Source organism: Leptonychotes weddellii, chromosome 8, assembly GCF_054177405.1.
Source record: "Leptonychotes weddellii isolate Sample4059 chromosome 8, ASM5417740v2, whole genome shotgun sequence".
Classification (NCBI taxonomy): Eukaryota; Metazoa; Chordata; class Mammalia; order Carnivora; family Phocidae; genus Leptonychotes; species Leptonychotes weddellii.
The window spans coordinates 26,909,970-26,930,821 of NC_138376.1; the positions used below are offsets into that span (position 1 = coordinate 26,909,970).

Consider the following 20,852-nt stretch of genomic DNA (forward strand, 5'->3'; position numbering starts at 1 on the left):
AAAATCTTAAAAAAAAAAAAAAGCAGCAGCAAAGCAAAAGAAAGCCAGTGTGATTGAAGAATAATGGGTAAGTAGCCCCCAAAAAGAAAGATATAGAGGCAGGAGCCAAATCATGAAGGGCCTTATATGCCCTGCTAAGGGTTTTAGATTTTATCTTAAAAGAAGTGAGATGGGGCGCCTGGATGGCTCAGCCTCCAACTCTTGATTTTGGCTCAGGTCATAATCTCAGGGTCATGAGATTGAGCCCCATGTGCGGCTCCACGCTGGACATGGAGCCTGCTTGAGATTCTCTATCCCTCTTTCCCTGCCCCTCCCCTGCTCACACTCTCTTGAAAAAAAAATAATAATAATAAAAATAAAAGAAGTGAGACGCTATTTGAGGGATTTAAATAAGGGAATGACAGGACCAGATTTCTATTTTAAAAGACCACTCTGGCTACTGAATGGGGGGGGTTTGCAAGCAGGCAAGAGATGACTATATTTCAGTAATCTGCTAGGGTGGTTAACAGTGGAAATGGAGAGAAGTAGACTGAAGAAGTAGAATTGATTGATTAGAAAACAGGATGAGGGGTGCCTGGGTGGCTCAGTCAGTTAAGCTTCTGCCTTCGGCTCAGATCATGATCTCAGGGTCCTGGGACCAATCCCTGCAGTAGGCTCTCTGCTCAGCCGGGGGTCCACTTCTCCCTCTCACTCTGCCTCTGTACTCTCTCTCAAATAAATAAACTCTTTAAAAAAAATTTAGAAAACAGGATGATAGGGAGATGCCCAAGTTTTTGTTGAGCAAATAAGTGGATTATGGTGGCATTACTAAACCAGAGAACTCCAGCATAGAATTAATATTTTGCTTTGTTTGGTGGTAAGTTTTATTTGGGAGAGGGGTGTTGGTGACATGAAATGCTAAGTTGGATATATTCAATGCTGTCTCTGAAAATCATTCAAGTAAAGATGTTAAGTGAGCATTTGCCAAGACAAATTTGGAGTTCAGAAGAGATATCAGGGCTGGAAATTTGAATTTGTGAGTCATTATCCTAGAGAAGATGAAAAATGCTGTGTAAGTGAAAAGAACACCCTTATGTTCAATCACTAAAGAAATATTTTACTAAACTCCTACTATGTGCCAGGCACTGTGGTAGGTACAATTGTGAGCAAAACCTTTATGGTACAGGATATATAAGTGGATTCCACTGTGGGCAGTACCAGTCCCTACAGGGTGTTGTTGAAATTGTTGTCACATATTTGTATAGTGGTATTAACAGGGGGTTATATTCAGATTTAACAGGTTCAGTCAGGTACCATAGACCTACTCCAATGCCTGCCAAGATCCTGCCCACAAAAAAATTGTCCTACAACCTATATGCTATATTTGTACTGCTCCTCTGGATATTCATGTAGGTTAAAAAAAGCCATGTATAATTATGGATTATTATCCATACTTAGAACTTAAGTCTGTTTCACATATAAATCCAAAGATTTTCTGCATGGGTTTTATATACACTGGATTTTCTAAGAATGCATTACAGCATAAATTCAGAGAAATCAAGAGAAACATACTTTAATTGTTGTTTTTCTGAACTTTAGCAAAATTTGTTTACTATATCAGAATACCAAATCAGACTACAACACCACACATGGTAATCGAGTTCCTAATGTAACACACCTTATCAGACTATATTTGTGGCTGTCACAGTCCCAGTGATTCTACGTATAGGTGCAACCAAATGACTACTTAATTGAGTCTTCTCTTGTATTACATCTGAGTAGTGTTACTGAAATACATATTATTTTATGGTAACTGCTATTGTAAATTACCTTCCTTTCATTCTCCTCTATGAGAAGGGTATTATATAGATTTTTTTTAAATTGGATTTGTACATAGTTCCTATTAACCATACATGTCATTCCAGGAGAGAAGACAAGGTATGACAACAGAATTGTTTTAAAAAGTAACTTTCAGGGATGCCTGGGTGGCTCAGTTGGTTAAGCATCTGACTTTGGCTCAGGTCATGATCCCAGGGTCCTGGAATCGAGCCCCGCGTCGGGCTCCCTGCTCAGCAGAGAGCCTACTTCTCCCTCTCCCTCTGCCTGCCACTCTCCCTGCTTGTGCTCTCTTGCTCTCTGACAAATAAATAAATGAAATCTTTTAAAAAATAAAATAAATCAATAAAAATTAAAAAGTGACTTTCAAAGTGTTCTAAGTCCCTTACATTATCCCAGAAGAGGTAAAAGTACAACTATAAATTTATGTTATACTTAGGTAGTTCTACTTTTTATATGATATAAAATTAGATCTGTATCAATAGCTTCATGAGACTGGGGCAGTAATGACAGTGTGCTAGCTCCAACCTGGACCTGAAGGGGCCTAGTGTGTGTCTCTGTTTGCCGTTTTGTACTTCTTGCCATCTCCAGGAGAGCTTTCTCTGGGTAGCTGCTGCCCCTCAAACTGAGCACCAGAAAGAATGCAAAACAGAAGCCAGCAAAATGTCAATAGGCTAGAATTGGGGATTCTTCCCCCTCCCTTTTCCCAGAGAAAGGGAATTAGAGATTCTTTATTCTATTCCCTATTTTCCAAATTTTCTAAATGAGCATAAATTACTTTTCGTACTCAGAAGATGGAAAGGTTACCAAAGAAATAAAATCATTAACTCTCCTTGCAGCAGAGTAACGCATATTTGTATTTCTCCTAGGACATGAATTTATTTGAGTGCACACAGTAGGCAATAAACATTTGTTGATGAAAAAAGGAACCCTCTTAACTCATCTCTCCTGGGAGAGTCTTCTTTGTTCTTGTCTTTCTCTCCCTTCTAAGACCAGCTTCCTCCTTTTCTCCACTTCGTTTTTCTCTCCCTCTCTGACTCCTCCTTCTCCTTCCCTATTTTTTAAAATAATTTATTCTCTATATTGTCCCAGCATTTTATAATCTTTTTTTTTTTTTTTTTTTTTGAGAGAGAGAGAGAGAGAGCATGCATGCACCAGCAGGGTGGGGGAGGGGCAGAGGGAGAGAGAATCCACAAGCAGACTTCCTGGCTGAGCATGGAGCCTGACTCAGGGCTCCATCTCACAACCCTGAGATTATGACCTGAGCCGAAATCAAGAGTCAGATGCTTCACTGACTGAGCCACCCAGGCGCCTCCTTCCCTAATTGTTCTTAGTCATTCTTTCTTCTTTTCCTTCTCTCTAGCTCTAAGTTTTCTTCCCATGTTTCTCTCCTTTTCTTCCCTTTTTTTCTCTTTAACTTAGTGTTGCCTCCCACTTTCTTTCTTCTCTCCTCCTTCCATGGGAATTCTACCTCTTAGCTAGCCATAATAAATACTTATAATGTTTATTGAAAGTTCATTATTTACAGAAATGTATCCTGTTTTTAGTGTTAATTTTTAAATGTAAAAATAGATCTATACTTGTGCTTAATTTTTTAAGGATTATTCTAATGACACATTAACAGCTAAATTAAGTTGCTTTTTAATTATGTATGATTCTTTCTTGACTTTTCAGTGATCCGTGATCCTAGATGAAAGCTTCACTACCTCAATTTATACCTCTCCAACGAAAAGGACTGTCCTCCAGTGACCTTCAGGTCCTGGAAATCCTGCTTATTTGGACAGACAATATTTACACACATAACCAAGGTCATCTTTAAGAAGCTTTTGGAGCCCAGGCCAAATTCCACCTCCTGACACACGTCCCTATATATATTTCTACCCAGGTAGAATCAGGTTACAATGAGCATTACAGGCAAACTCAGAAGGAAAAATAAATTACAACCATGGGCTGATCACTCATCCTCTTTGGACCTTAGTTTCCTTCTTAACAATTGAAAAACCTGACACTGATGATTTCTAAGGCCCCTTCCACATTTGGCATTTCATGACTGAATCCCAAACGATGAAATTTCTAAAACAGAAACATGAAACCCAAGGGGTGGGATTTTCTCAGTAATCCCAGAATTTCAAAGCTAAAATGGTTCCATGGAGTTCACCTAATGTGACCTAAAAAAACTTCATCTCTTTTTTTTTTTTTTTAAAGATTTTATTTATTTATATGACAGAGAGAGACACAGCGAGAGAGGGAACACAAGCAGGGGGAGTGGGAGAGGGAGAAGCAGGCCTCCCGCCGAGCAGGGAGCCCAATGCGGGGCTCGATCCCAGGACCCTGGGATCATGACCTGAGCTGAAGGCAGATGCTTAATGACTGAGCCACCCAGGCGCCCCTAACTTCATCTCTTTGAGCCTTGATTTCTGTATCTGTAACATGGGACTAATAAACCTTGTCTTGCCAGGCTGCTAGGAGAATTAGAGCTACTATCTGCCTACTTGTGAAAAACAAGACAACAGGCCCAAAATGGAATTGCTTATGCTAAGTTCCATGTCACCAAATGGAGACTTAATTATAGGTTTGGCTCTCTCAGGAATGGAATCTTAAACCAGTCAATCAGGAATCACGGATCAGCACTAGTGAGGTAATCTGCCTAATAGACCTCCCTGAAACCCACTCAAGGAAAGTAACTTTGCAATAACCAACCTGTTGTTTTGCCTAGTAATAACTTCCTTGTTCCTCCTCCTTTCTGCCTGTAAGTCTTTCATTTTTACAACTCCTCAGAGCTCCTCTCTACTAGAAAATAAACTCTTAATTTTTTAATTTATGTATATTTATTGAAGACTAATTGACATACAATACTGTATTAGTTTCCAGTGTACAACACAGTGATTCAATATTTACAGACATTATGAAATGGTTACCCCAGTAACTCTAGTTACTGTCACCACTGTCAACTCTAGTACCTCTGTCACCATACAAAGTTGGTATAATATTACTGACTATATTCCCTACCCTCTATGTTACATCCCCACATCTTATTTTATAACTGGAAGATTGTACTCTTAATCCCCTTCACCAATTTCATGTGTTCCCTCCTCCCCTCTGGCAACCTTCAGTTTGTTCTCTGTATCTGTGAGTTGGCTTGTTTTGTTTGCTCATCTGTTTTGTTTCTTAGATTCCACATATGAATGAAATCATACAGTATTTGTCTCTCTCTGACTTATTTCACTTAGCATAATACTCTCTAGGTCCATCCACGTTGTTGCAAATGGCAAGATTCATTCTTTTTTATGGCTATAAACTCTTAAAATTTTTAATGTGCCTCAGTTTATCTTTTAACACTACCCTATGGAAGGTGGTCAATAAATGGCAGTTATCATTTGATCTACAATTTCTTTTATTTTTTAAAAAAGATTTATTGATTTATTTGAGAGAGAGAAAGAGAGAGAATGAGTGGAGCGGAGGGTCAGAGGGAAAGGGAGAAGCAGGCTCCCCGCTGAGCAGGGAGCCCAATGCAGGGCTCGGCTCTATCCCAGGACCCCAGATCATAACCTGAGCCAAAGGCAGATGCTTAACTGACTGGGTCACTCAGGCACCCTTAAAAGCTCCCAACTTTTAGACAAAAAGAAATGAGACATAGAGCTAATGACTGACCCACAGGTGACCAGGCTGGTACCAGATGCCTGATCTCTTTAATCCCTGATCAGCCTTCTCTCATCTGACTCCTTCTCAGAGTCAATTTCTTTTTTAAGATTTTATTTATTTATTTGATAAAGACAGCGAGAGAGGGAACACAAGCAGGGGGAGTGGGAGAGGGAGAAGCAGGCTTCCCGCTGAGCAGAGAGCCCGATGTGGGGCTCGATCCCAGGACCCTGGGATCATGACCTGAGCTGAAGGCAGACCCTTAACAACTGAACCACCCAGGCGCCCTCAAAGTCAATTTCTAAGTACAGGTTTCCCCCACTACCTGAAAGTAGAGCATTCTTATGAAAACTTTCATAACCCAAGATGGCATAAAGAAGAAGAAATCGGGCGCCTGGGTGGCTCAGATGGTTAAGCATCTGCCTTCGGCTCAGGTCATGATCCCAGGGTCCTGGGATCAAGTCCCACATCGGGCTCCCTGCTCAGCGGGGAGCCTGCTTCTCCCTCTGCCTCTCTCTCTCTCTGTCTCTTATGAATAAATAAAATCTTTAAAAAAAAAAAAACAAAACAAGAAGAAATCACCAGTAATTTGTGGAAAAATTTTTGAGCATTCCCAGACCCAAGCAAATAACCTCTCTTAAGTTTTCCTGATACCTTAAGGACACATCTTGCTAACAAAAGCACAAAATAAATTGAGATAAAGCACAGATGCTCACAGACACAGTTCAAAGCCATGGCACCTTGATGCCGAGATGCTGAGCATAGTTCGGCGGGAAGAAACTTGTGCTCAGGTGCACACTGCTTCAACAATTTGCTGCAAAACAAACGCTGAGTGCTATTTTTGCTTTTTGCCTTTTTTCTTGTAAAAAACGAAAATCCTCTTCAGATTTCTTTCAGTTGGCAAAACAGTTACTAACGTAGGTCTTTTGTAAAAGCAAAGTAGCATAACTCAAACTTTCAAAAAGCAAAGGATACTTGTATAATGTCTCCATTCCAAGGCCCAAACATCTACTAATTTTCAACATCTTAGGGCCTACCAGCATTTACAATAAAGAATAAGAGAGAATACCCCAAACTGCTATCTAAACTTAAGTGTTAAGTGCTTCCAAAACTGGGAGCAAGACAAACTTTCCTTTTTTTTTAATTTTTATTTAAATTCAATTAATTAACATATAATATATTATTAGTTTCAGAGGTAGAGAAGTCAGTGGTTCATCAGTCTTATATAATACCCAGTGCTGGGCGCCTAGGTGGCTCAGTCGGTTAAGCGTCTGCCTTCAGTTCAGGTCATGATCCCAGGGTCCTGGGATTGAGACCCACATTGGGCTCCCTGCTCAGCCGGGAGCCTACTTCTCCCTCTCCCGCTCCCCCTGCCTGCCACTGCCCCTGCTTGTGCTCTCTATCTCTCTCTGTCAAATAAATAAAATCTTAAAAAAAAAAACCCAGTGCTCATTACATCACGCGCCCTCCTTAATGTCCCTCATCCAGTTACCCCATCCTCCCACCCCTACTCCCCTCCAGCAACCCTCAGTTTGTTTCCTATGCTTAAGAGTCTCTTATGGTTTGTCTCCCTCTCTTATTTAATCCTGTTTTATTTTTTCCCTCTCTTTCCCTATAATCCTCTGTTTTGTTTCTTAAAATCCTCATGAGTGAGATCATATAATGGTCTTTCTCTAACTGACTTATTTTGCTTAGCATAATACCCTCTACTTCCATCCACATCGTCACAAATGGCAATATTTCATTTTTTTGATGGCTGAGTAGAATTCCAAAGACAAACTTTCTGAAATTGCTCTCTTCAACCTTGTTTGTATGTTGCTATCATGTGATTAATAACGAGTGGTTGGGGGCACCTGGCTGGCTCAGTCGAAACAGCATGTGACCCTTGATCTCAGGGTTGTGAGTTCAAGCCCTACTTTGGGCTTAGGTTTAAAAAAAAAAATCAAAGAGTGGCTGAGGAAGGGCTGAGTTAGTAATTTCCTGTAATTCCTTCATCCAGGGGAGTGTGTGTGTGTGTGTGCGCGCGCATGCATGCAACCCTTAAAAATAAGAATCTACGAGGGCAATTACTTACTGCACCATTAAAAACTGCACTAGAAAGCACACATCAGATAGAGAACCAAATGCCCTCTTAAGAAAAGATGTTAAGGAGAGGTGGGTGAGGGGGGTTGGGTAACTGGGTGACTGGTATTAAGAAGAGCACTTGATGTAATGAGCACTGAGTGTTATATGCAACTGATGAATCACTAAATTCTACCCCTGAAACTAATAATACACTACTGTTAACTAAATTGAATTTAAATAAAAATTTCAAATTAAAAAAAAAGAAAAGATGTTAAATTCTCTTTAAAAGTAACTCAATTGTTACCAATGATTATGGATAAAAAGAGAAAATAGGGGCGCCTGGGTGGCTCAGTTGGTTGGGCGACTGCCTTCAGCTCAGGTCATGATCCTGGAGTCCCGGGATCGAGTCCCGCATCGGGCTCCCTGCTCAGCAGGGAGTCTGCTTCTCCCTCTGACCCTCCTCCCTCTCATGCTCTCTGTCTCTCATTCTCTCTCTCAAATAAATAAATAAAATCTTAAAAAAAAAAGAAAATACGGCAACTATTTTGTCATCATAACATGGTTTATTTTCAGGACGCCTGGGTGGCTCAGTCGTTGAGCGTCTGCCTCCGGCTCAGGTCATGATCCCAGGGTCCTGGGATTCCCCGCATCGGGCTCCCTGCTCAGTGGGGAGCCTGCTTCTCCCTCTCCCACTCCCCCTGCTTGTGTTCCCTCTCTCACTGTGTCTCTCTCTGTCAAATAAATAAAATCTTTAGAAAAAAAAACCAAACTCGTATGAAGTTAAAAAAAATATTCCCATCATTCTCAATACTGGGTTCAAGAATGAGACTTTTGTGTTCATAAACAGAAGCAATGTGTGTTGACAGAGCTGGTGCATGGGATTTGGAAGGTCAGAGTCTGTTTGTAAACTGTAACAGGAGTAATGAGAGATAAACATATTATCAGTTTACACCCAGCCTCTGCTGAAGCCCCAGGTTAACATATTTCTACATTTTCTGACTCCTCCATTCTGACTCCCAGCAGTACTTCTATTTACAGAGGTTTATTTGATTCTTGAATCTCAAGCTGAGCATTCTATGTCCTTTTAAAAAGTCATAGAATTCTGAGATGAATTGTCCTCACATGTGGGTGGGTAAGGGAGGGAGCTCTTGCCCTTGGCAAAGTCTCTATGGGTAATGTTACAGATTACTCTCCTGACCATTACTGGAATTTAACCATAAAGTTTCTTTTTTTTTTTTATTTGACAGAGTGAGATACAGCGGGAGAGAGAGCACAAGCAGGGGGAGCAGGAGAGGGAGAAGCAGACTCCCCGCCGAGCAGGGAGCCTGATGCAGGGCTCGATCCCAGGACCCTGGGATCACGACCTGAGCCGAAGGCATACGCTTAACAACTGAGCCACCCAGGCACCCCACCATTAAGTTTCAAGAAATTGTTCCTTATCTTTCATCATTCCATTCACCTTTTCTCTAACATTCAAAATACACTCTACTACCTACTTGTCCATTACCTTCTAAAAGAAGACAATATCTAAATAAAATTCAAAAGTGTATTACAATGTGGACTGTCTTTCCAAGGATTTGGGGTTTTTTAAAGCATTTTTCTTTTAAAAATAATTTCACCTTAATAATGTTCCAGGAAACCAAATGGATACATTTGCAAATAGCTAGGTGTGGAGAAAATATATTTCAGCTCTTGGGTAGGACTAGCCTGTCCCTCCAACCTTTTTTTAAATCTTTTTATCATAAAATAAAACACAGAAACAGAAGACACTATAAAGGAAATGTTCACCTTAATAAATTATTCTAAGGCAAACACCCTTGTAACTAACCATCACCAGGTCAAGAAACAGAACTTTGCTACCTCCCCTTAGAAGTTCCTTCCAAGTTAAGTGTCCCTTCTCAATCACTCCCGGCCATCACCATCTTGTAAGTTACCATGATCCTAACCTTTATAGTATCACCTTCACTTTTTTTCTTTAATGGTTTCTCCACCCAAATGTTCACCCCAGACAGTATAGTCTCCCCGCAACACATACAACACACTTTAAAAATTTTGTTGAAATGTTTTAAGTCATGTTTTTTTTTCCCCAACTTAACGGTTTATCGCTTGAAAAATGGAGACCCTTTGAGTTGTAGTTTCCCTGTCAGGACTTTGCAGATTGCATGATCATGGCACAGTTCAACATACTCCTGTGTTTCCTACAAACTGGCAGCTGGATCTCAAGTCTGCATCAGATCTAGGTTCGATCTCTTTAGCAGCGTTTTAAGTGGTCTTCCCTCAGGAGATAGAAAATGTCCAGCTCTCTTTTTATGATCTTAGGAGCTGCTGAGGCATAATGCCTATATCTATTAATTCACAGGGAGTTAAAAAACTGGGATATTCTATCATTTCTCTTTTACTTAATAGTGGAATACTTTATCTAGATTCACTTCCCCTTATCTCTTATTTGATTACCCAAATAACCAAACTTAACTTTTGAAAGTTCCTTTAGAGGAGAAATCCCGCAATCGTTATCTACATAATTCTCTTGGGATCCTATACCTTTGGATTGTGCTAGGTGTTTGTTGAATTTGCAGATGAGACATTATAAATGAGACTATAAGGTTCACTGAAGTTGTATTTAAGCAGATGTATATTAATAAAGATCCAGTAGCAAATTCTAGCCACTAGAAACTTAAAATTCATGATCCTCTGGTTGATTGTGTTTTCAAGATCCAGTCTTTGTTTCCAGCTGGTCATTAGCCTTTGCGGCTTTCATGAAGTGATTGTTAACAAAGGTGAACTGATAGAGTAAAGGAAAAAGGATTCTTGTGAATCTATTTTGCAGGATTCCAGCCCCCCTCTAGAAAGTCAGAAATTAGTTATTTACATCTATATTTGAGCACAGTTTTGGACTTCCAAATGAAAGTGATTAGTCTTTCAAAAAGTCTCATTTTACATGTCTGCAGTGATCTAGAAATCATATAACCTAAATCATTTAGTTTTTTAAAAATGCAAATATAGGGGCGCCTGGGTGGCTCAGTCGTTAAGCGTCTGCCTTAGGCTCAGGTCATGATCCCAGGGATCCTGCTTCTCCCTCTCCCACTCCCCCTGCTTGTGTTCCCTCTCTAGCTGTGTCTCACTCTGTCAAATAAATAAATAAAATCTTTTAAAAAAATGCAAATATAATTGAGAGTTCAGAAATCTTGGAATTTTTGCATCGTTTTTACATTTACTACATATGATGTAGAAAGGATAATTAATTTCTTATTCAATAACTGATACCAGCTATTACTTTAAAAATATTTTCATTCTAAGATGGAGTTGTTTGGTGTTGACAGCTGAAGGCATTTAAGGTGCCTCATGGAAGCGCTCAGGAGTTCACCTGGAAGCAATTAGGGAGAATTGCCATATGCTCAGTGGGTGCTGAACAAGAATTTAGGGGTCAGATGATCCAGGTTCTCAGCCCACCAGCACCACTCTGTAGTTTAATGACTTAGATACTAACTTGTTTATGTCTTGTTTTCCTCATTTCTAAATCTGAGTAATAAAATCTATCCCCCAGGGTTGTTGAGAAGTGATGTGAAATATTGGAAAAGGTGCTTTGTAATATTTGCTGGTAGTAGACAGCATATTCAAGGAGACTTAACACAGTTAATCGGATGAACTGTACTGCCTTTTGAATTAGCCATTATGGCAATGGAAAATTCCAGGTCTGCCAGTATGACATTAGGAAGGATTTCAGCTTCAGATACAAATGCATCTGAGAGATTCAGGTTTGGAGAGGCATTAACTTACAAATGAATGATAAAAATCAGCATACACCAGTGCTTTCTATGAATATATATTTCTCATACTTCATCTCGTTGGTGTCTACCCCAAAAATTGCTAGATCTGATATGCTATTCATTACATGAAAGTAGAGACAAAGAACAATTTAGTCTTAACTATTAATTAAAAGACACAGTCATTAGCCTGATCGTCTGATCTTTGTGCCAGATTTTTGTGTTACAAATCTGCATAGAGAAAACTTTCCAGAAGGAAGAATTTGCTTCAAGAACTATCCTGCAGGAATATCAAGGTTTTCTTCCTTTCCTTCTTTTCTGCCCTCAGGCATAACATTGTACTTTACAGAAATGGAAATAAAGGTATTAGTTTGAACAATCCTCTAGGTTACTTTGATTGTAAAGTTTGGATCCTAAGATCCTCGAAGACCTCTAAAAGTCAAATTATAATGAAAAAAATGTATAGCTTCAGTTTTTAAAGTTAAAGTTGTTGACCCTGATAACGCAGTTTTGCTCTACAAGTATCCAGCAACCATTTGCAACCTATTAGAATGAGAGTCAAAACAATTTCCTCATATTCTTCCACTTCAACTCTAATCCTAATCTTTGGCCTCAAATTAGTTTCTAGAGACTTTTGTAACAAAAAAAAGTTGACTCAGAATTTAAGAAATCATGCTATTAATTTACATGGTTTTCAACAAATTTTTTTAAAGATTTTATTTTTATTTATGAGAGGGGAGGGAGGGGTAGAGGGAGGACAAGTAGACTCCCCCCCCCCCCTCAGCGGGGAACCCTACGCCGGCTCTGTCCCACGACCCTGAGATCACAACCTGAGCAGAAACTGAGTCCCACGCTTAACCCACTGAACCACCCAGGTGCCCAGTTTTCAGCAATTTTAAAATAAAACTGTTTGCATAATAAGTATAACTTTATAACTTTTAAAAAATACAAAAGCCACTAGAAATCAGGACAATAAGGACTGATACTATTTCCTTCATGTTTTCAGCACTCGTTTTATAGGACATGGACCATACGTTAATATGTTTGAGTGTTGAAATATTTTACTCGTAACACACCAATTTTCCAATAATTTGCTTCCGGTTGATTTAAAATTTGTAATTCAACTTTGTTTGCTATATCTACCATGTGGTTTCATTAATTCAAAGTTTGAGGAAAATGTGGGTGTTTTTTTTTTTCCTGCTTTGGTCAGAATGCAAACCCAGGATAGGGGCTTCTAAGCAAAACGTGTTTAAGGAACTCCGTTATTCTTACTACCTACCCCCCTCCCCAAATGCGTGGAGAGATCGAGGTGCTCCACAATCTTCTTTGAGCATTAGCTGTCCTGGGGCTGCGCGAGATTATTTTACAACTCAGGTAAACTACCTTTAATAATTGAAAGGGGGCATCCGCAGCTCAGAAATCGAATCCACCCCAGCAGTGTAGGTGCGAGAGCGTCCTCCTTCGGGCGGGTGGGCGTGTCGGGAAAGAAAGAGGGCACCTATCAGCGGCCACCCCAGGCGGAGGGTCCGGAGCCCAGCCTTCCCGGCGTGCCCCGCGCGCCGAGGGGACTCTTAATGTGAAGCGCAGGTTGACTCAGCCGCGTGGCCGCGCCGGCCAAGGCGGGGGGCGCGCGCTGCTGCGGCACGGCGGGTCCCCGCGGCGGCTTCTCGCGGCGCCGTGTGCGCGCGCCTCCCGGGCGGGTTCGGGGAGCGTCAGGTAAGTGTGGCTCGGAACCCGGTAGGGCGAGTGTGGCGGCGGGCAGGGCCCGGGCTTTGCCTTTGTGTCGGGGAGGGGGGGGGCGTAAGGAGTGGGGCCGTCTCCTCAGGCCGCCGCTCGGGCGGACGCCCGCCGGGTCGGACCCCAGTTGAAAGGCCGAGGGACTAAAATCATCGCGAGGAAAAATGTCCGCAAGTGGGTTTCGGCCGCTCGTTTTCGTGCTGAGGATAAAGTCTTACAATCCGGGAAAGGGGGTGTCACCTTATATGGAAATCGTAAACGCAGTCGCGGGGGACAGCTAAAGTGTAACTTGACTGTTTTGTGCAGGCCTGGGGTGTCTTCATCCCGCCGGCAGAGAAACGACGGTAACCGCGGAGTGTTTCTTGATAACGCATTTGCAGACGCCTTTTTCCCTGGCAGTTAATGGAACTCATTAAAAATCAGGTAGTTCGGGCCTCTTGTCAAACTCTGGAGCGGAGAGTGCGTCTTGCTCGCGCCCCACCCCTGCTTCAGAGTCTTCCTTCTCTGCCACCCACAAATTACTGGCTTTCATTAGTAGCTCTTGAGGGCAGAAGAGCTGGGCAGAGCCTTAACCGGGGATCTTCTTTTAAGTGAAACCCTTTTTAGAGCAGACAGTGACTTCAGGTTTACAAGCCTAGTTCTGCACTATCAAAAAACAAAAACCTCTTCTATTTTGGAATTTGTGATTCTTCCTGAAAATTCCTGGGTTGGACCGGTTTATTTTTAAACAAGAAACCAGTGAACAAACAAACACGGTAAACAAGGCCTTGGAGGAACTCTTTAACCAGTTTGTGAAAATGCATTTTCCAGGCGCTTTCATTGTGCCCCTGTGAACTGTTAGACAACTAGCTGCCTCTGTTACCTGAGAAATTGAGGGGTTTTTTTAATGGTCCCCAAAACAAAATGGTGTAGTCAAATGTAATGAATCCAGAGTCAAGAGAACCCCACCTCAATTCCTATCCCCGGCCCCACCCCCACCCTCCACCCCTCACCCCCCACCCCCCACTCCCATTCTGGGGTAGTAATTCTCAAATGTAAGTTTGCTCCTTAAAAATGCCAGTACCGCTCCCAGAAATTTGATTCTCGAGATCTGTGATGAGTCCCTGAAACTGCGTTTTAAGCAGGCACCCCCTTCCTTGGGGTGTTATGCCACACTTTGAGCAACACCACCATAGGGCTGGCCTGAGAATCTTTACAACTGCCCAACTCCGTCATCCGTTTGTTGATTTACTCTCCCCTCCCCTCCAACCAGTCATAAGCCAAGAAGCTGGCCTCTCCAGAGGGAAACTTAAGCTAGTGTTTTCTTGGACTCTGACACCAGGGTAGGAAATGACTTTCATACATATTCTGATATTGCCTTGGGTTAGAGGTAGCCAGTGCCTATTAATCTGTACTTTTTCTTTCTGGGGTCTGCTTCCAGTATCCTCAGAATTTACGCAGTGTCATCAGGCCACATCTTACCATCCCAACGAGCTCAGTCTCAGTCTTCCCGTTAGAACCAGGGCAGCCAATGCCATGTGATTTCCACGGACTGGAGTCCTCAGATTTCATGGTACCTAGCGGTACTGGTAGCATTTATGAGAGCTTTCAGTTCAGCTGAGCTCTAATTCAGTCATCAGATACCCCAGTAATGCCAATTTTGTGGAAAGCCTGTAGGGGGCCACTTTAGCAACAATATTGCAGAGATGGCACACAGTTGCATTGCTCCCTTGAAACGGAAATGAGGGCTAAGTAACCTCTGCTGCTAAAAGCTTTTTCTAGTTCCTCTTAAATAGATATGTAGGGGTGAGGTTAGAGTTAGGCTGTTTGATTTCTGTTTTTGACATATTTTTTGTCTCCTATCTCTTATTAATCTTTTTCTGATTGGTCCACAAATATCATGTCTTTCCTTCTATAGCCCTGGACTTGCTGATTATTGTTTCTTTCCCCCTACCCCTGAATCTGAACATGTCTGCCCCTCCTTGGCTAACTGGAGTAAAAAGTTTAGGAAAGTTGTTGGAATGCTGAATGACTTCTAGTGGGAAGACCCAGAATCATGAAAATATGAAGCCTAGAGATATAAGGAAACCTATTACAAATTTATCTAGTGCAGTCCTCTCATTTTTCAGATAAAGAATCTGAGAGATGAGATGGCAGAGGTGAGGACCCCTGGCTCCTAGCCCAGTGTTCTTTCTGCTAAGTCTTCTCAAGAAGAATGCTTCAAAAATTAAAAAGGTAGAAAGAAATTCAGTTATAAGTAGAGAAAATCTAGAGACCTCCACATGACTACAAAAGCAGTATTTTCTGGAAAAATGGAGAGTGAAGGAGAATGTGATGTAACCATATAAATCATGGAGTGGGAGTACTAAAATGAGGACTCTGAAGCTTGAAATAGTAGTAAAAGTTCAAATAAGAGCAGTTACCTTCTAATCCCAAGAGACATTACAAACTTAATACTTTTTTAAAATTCAGTAAAGGTTAAGATCAGTACATTGGTGAATTTTTATTAAATATTAGATGTTTGAGAAATGTCCAGAATATTTTGAAGTTGAATAACTATACTTGTTCTTATCGAAGTTACTAGGTATTCTGTGGGAGACAATATAAAACTGATCTAACTACGAATCTGATTTAATATATTAGGGGAAATGAGATTAATGAAATAGTATATGCATTTCTGGAATGTAGGGAGGAAATAAGTATGGATGAAAAAAGTTTTTGATGTATGTTTTTCTTTTGAGGAGAGCGACCGCACGAGTGCACATGCGCATACACACGTGGGGGAGGGGCAAAGGGAATGGGAGAGAGAGAATCCCAAGCGGGCTCTATGCCCAGTGCGGAGCCCGATGTAGGGCTCAGTCTCACGACTTTGAGATCATGACCTGAGCCAAAACCAAGAGTTGGACGCTTAACCGACTGAGCCATCCAGGCGTCCCAGGAGAACCTCTTGATATTTTTGCTTGGAGTCCTCAAATTAAACATTGTTGGATTCTCCTTGTATATTCATGAAAGTAGAATTAGAAGGGTAAGGGCTTAATAATTAGACATTATTATGTGCCACTGTACTAAATGCCTTTATATCCATTGTCTTATTTATCTCCATTATAGAGCTGAGGAATCAAAGGTACAAAGAGCTTAAGTTTGCCCAAAGTCATACCCCTAGTAAGTGGCAGAGCCAGTGTTTAAACTTAAATCTGCCTGCCTCCAAAGCCATTAAGATTTATGCTCAATAGTGCCCTCATTATACTTCATTGGGTGGTAGTTCAGAATATGGGCGTTGAAGTCAGTCTTTCCTAGGTTCAAATCCTAGCTCCTTTATTTATTAACTTGGATAAAGTACTCATCAGTTTCTGTGTCTCTGAAACGGAGGTTGTTGTAGTTATCTAACTCAGGGTTATTAGGGTCAAGTTAATTCATGTAAAGTGCTTAGAACTGTGCTTGACACAGTAAATTCTCAGGAAATGTTGGCTTTTTTTTATTTCAAGATACTCTTTTCTTTAGATTCAGATTGTCCTTCCTACTCTTAAAATACTAAGGCTTTATGATAAGTATAAACTTTATCTCTGTTCTTACTAAAACAGGTGGAGCCTTACAAAAATTCTGGAAAATACTGGGGTATAGTGCAAAGATCTGTGACTGGGGCCAGAGGGTTTGGTTTTCTATTTGTTTCATAGAGAAGGTTGTAAGGATCAGATGAAGTAACAAATACGAATGAAATTTAAATATTTTATTTGTATAGCATATACATTTATTAAAATTAGGAAAATTGCAGTAAATTATTGACAAGATTATTAAAAGAAAGTTTGGCTTCCTTAAAAGAGCTAGTGATTTACAGTTCTATAGGAAGATCACGGTCTCTACCATAAAACCATATAAGATTCCTTCCATGTGTTTGTCCTAAATCTCTTTTTTGGTGGCAGAGCGTGAAATTTAATTTTTGCAGTTGTATCTGTATATTAGTTTGCTAGGGCTGCCATAAAAAAGTATCACAGACTGGCTTAACCAACAGAAATTTAGGAGGCTGGAGATCTGAGATCAAGATGTCAGCAGGATTGGTTTCTTGTGAAGCCTTGCTTTGTAGATGACTCCCTGTGTCTGTGCCCTCATTTCCTATTCTTAAAAATCCTATCCCACCCTAATAACTTCATTTAACCTTAATCACCTCTTAAAGTCCTTATTTCCAAACAGTCCCATTCTGAGGATTTAGGAGTTGGGACTTCCAACAACATACAAATGTTGAGGGGAACACAGTTTAGCTCATAACAATTTGTTTAGCGAATTGTTATTTTTTAAATTTTTTGTTTAGGGAATTATATTACCAGGTAATCTGAATGTTCCGTTGCCCTTATTGTTGAGTGCCCTGTGCCCTGGGTCTCAAGTGGCATCCTTTATCCCTGTGCCTGCCTTCCTATCCTAACTTCCACCTGTTACTTAGAACCATACTTGCTGTCAAGTACCCTAAGAAACACATCATGCCTCTGCTTTAAGTCATTGCTTTTGGATTTAAAGCAAGGATCTGCTTGAGAAACGATGCCATATATTTAATCTAGCAAATTCTTAATTTGTTTGGTAAACCTATTTCTTCTTTCATCTAAGTGGAAGAATTTGGAAATCTCTTATGTAGTAATATTTTTTTAAAACTTCTAAAATTTTTTCTTAAACTGTTTTAAGCCTTTTCTAAGGAAAAAAAAATGTCTGGGACACCTGGGTGGCTCAGTCAGTTAAGCATCTGCCTTTGGCTCAGGTCATGATCCCAGGAGGCAGGTGCTTAACCAACTGAACCACCCAGGCGCCCCATAATATGTGTTTTTTAAATTGCATTTTATTGATTATTCCAAAGTCTCTAAAATAAAAGTGTTACTACTTTTAAAATGGAAAAAAAGAAAAATGTTTCTGAAACAGGGAACTCTTCAAGAAAATGTTAGAATTGTTTTCTTTTTCTTTTTTTTTTTAAGATTTTATTTGTTTATTTGTCAGAGCACAAGCACACAAGCAGGGGGAGTGGCAGGCAGAGGGAGAAGCAGGCTTCTTGCCAAGCAAGGAGCCCAATGTGGGACTCCATCCCAGGACCCTCGATTCCAGAATGTTTTTTTCTTAGAAGAGGCTTAAAGTCTGTTTCTCCCTCTGACCCTCCCCTCTCTCGTGCTTTCTCTCTCTCAAATAAAATCTTAAAAAACAAAAACATGGACACACACACTACAATTAAGGGAGAATAATATTTTCAGTCTTTTTTTCTAAGAATATATTTATTTCAACGTGCCTTTTTTAAACCTTAAATCGCGGCACGTGGGTGGCTCAGTCGTTAACCATCTGCCTTGGGCTCAGGTCATGGTCCCGGGGTCCTGGGATCAAGCCCCGCATCGGGCTCCCTGCTCCGCGGGAAGCCTGCTTCTCCCTCTCCCACTCTCCCTGCTTGTGTTCCCTCTCTGTGTCTCTCTGTCAAATAAATTAAAATCTTAAAAAAAAAAATACTGTTTCATGCTACTTTAGTTATTAATCTAAAACCTTCTTTTTAGTCTTTTAATGCAGTGAATTAATTGATTTTTAGAATGTTAAGCCAACCTTCCTCGTAATGTATTATCCCTTTTTATGTACCTGGATTTGATTTTTTTTTTTTAAAGATTTTATTTATTTATTTGAGACCGAGAGAATGAGAGAGAGAGAGCACATGAGAGGGGGGAGGGTCAGAGGCAGAAGTAGGCTCCCTGCCGAGCAGGGAGCCCGATGCAGGACTCGATCCAGGGACTCCAGGATCATGACCTGAGCCGAAGGCAGTCGCTTAACCAACTGAGCCACCCAGGCGCCCTGATTTTTTTAATAATGTTTAGGATTTTTGCGCTTGTGTTTATGAGAGAAAATAACTTCAGAAAATGAAATGGGAAATATTCCTCCTTTTTCTTTTTTTTTAAGATTTTATTTATTTGACAGAGAAGAGAGATCGCGAGAGCAGGAACACAAGCAGGGGAGTGGGAGAGGGAGAAGCAGGCTTCCCGCGGATTGGGGAGCCTGATGCGGGGCTCGATCCCAGGACCCTGGGATCATGACCTGAGCTGAAGGCAGACACTTAATGACTGAGCCACCCAGGCGCCCCCCCTCCTTTTTCTATTTTCAGGAAGAGTTTGTATAAGATTGATGTAATTTCTTCCTTAAAGATAAGGAAGAATTTGCTAGTCAAGCCATTTGGTCCTGGAGTTTTCTTTATGGAAAGGTTTTAATTATGGATTATGGTTCTGTGTGTATATATTATCACAATAATATATATCCTTTATCTATAAATACACACACACCCAGGTGCACCTATATATATGTTAAGATACTTATCACAGGGAGTTGGTTTCTAGAACTGTGGGGACTGGGCTAGACCATCAGGAAGAGTAGGTTGGAACTCTGGACAGGAGTTGAAGCTGCAACCCACAGGTGAATTTCTTCTTTCTCAGAGAAACCTTAGTTTTGCTCTTAAAGCCTTTCAATTGACTGGATCGGGCCCACTCAGATTATCTAAAATAATCTTCCTTAATTGAAGTGATTATAGACTTTTAATCGCATCTACCACATACTTTCACAGTAACATCGAGATTAGGGTTTTGATTGAACTAAGACTGTAGCTTAAGCAAGTTTACATATAAAACTGACCATCATAGCTTCTCTCCAGGCTTCAAGTCTTGGCTACTTAGTTGTCTGACGCCTTCAAGCAGTTGTTTTTCTATTTTACCTATTTTTCTGAAGGATTCCAGGCAATAGGACTAAAACCAAGCATGGAAGTCATGGTGGGTGTGGGGAGGAAGGCAGACTTCAGCTCAACTCAAAAAGCAGAAAAATTTTTCCCCAAGGATTGCTATTCAGTGAGTGAGCAAAGCAAGACACTTTATTTTTGGATATTTTTAGGTAGCCTGGACTAAACTGGTAGAAGTGTTTTTGTAGTCCTAGGTAGAAGGTTATTGGGATCCAGATTTTTTGAGATTCATGATTGGTAAAATGTGGGGGAGGAAATTGGGAGCCCATCATAAGGTTGCCAGTATCTTTGTACATTAAAAAAAATAAAATCTGGTCATCATTTTCTGTCATCATTATTTCATAAAAGGCATTTAATACCAAAAAAGAATTGAAGGTATAATTTAGGTACAAAGGACTGTCCTTCCCAAGAAAGCATTACAGTAACATATACTATAACTCTTCAGTTCACATTATAATATTTTTGAAATCATGATATATCTTGAAATCATGTATATATCTAATATGCTAGTACTTTTTCCTACAAACCTGTTATTAGATTGATGATGTCCCAGTCAATGTCCAGTGTCTTTGAACTGGACTGATTTGTCTGTGTATATGTATATTGCATTGTCCTCATTTCTGCTAAGAATTCACTGAAAACTTTGACACTAATTGGTACTGGTCCTTGAACCATCTTCTGACAGTGATTTTGGGTTGTCTCCAGAATTTTCAACATGTTCTGTAGCTACAGTACAGATCCATGGATCTCTCCCCTAAGAGCTTCAGCTCTTTCTTGCCATACATTCACTTAGCTTTTTCCTATAAAGTGGCCTACTGTATTGACTAATACATTTTTTAATTTTTTAATTGCACTGCCTTGCACTGTTCCTTTTAAGACATTGCTAGTCGTATGTCCCTTGGATATTTCCTGGAAGTTTGCCAAAGTAATCTTTAATTGTATCTCTCTTCCTTTAAAGGATTTTAGGTTTTTAACAAACAGAAGAGTGTCCTGGACATTAGGAACCTCACCCTGGAGATTGTATTATATGTTGACTGGCTTTTTCTTAGGAATCCTAAGCTTTGCCTGGTCTGTTACCTGCCTTGGATTGTTCTTAGCTTAAGGTGTCACTAGCATGACTA

The 20,852-nt window shown here is 40.5% G+C and overlaps 1 protein-coding gene across 1 annotated transcript in view; it reads left to right on the forward strand.

Annotated features, from left to right (window-relative positions):
- The first annotated feature begins 12,848 nt into the window (after positions 1-12,848).
- Positions 12,849-20,852, forward strand: part of KCTD20 (potassium channel tetramerization domain containing 20) — a 36,539-nt gene continuing 28,535 nt past the window's right edge. Inside the window, exon 1 of the mRNA XM_006736263.3 lies at positions 12,849-12,998. The gene's annotated coding sequence lies outside the window, so the exon portion shown is untranslated. The remainder of the gene's footprint in view (positions 12,999-20,852) is intronic.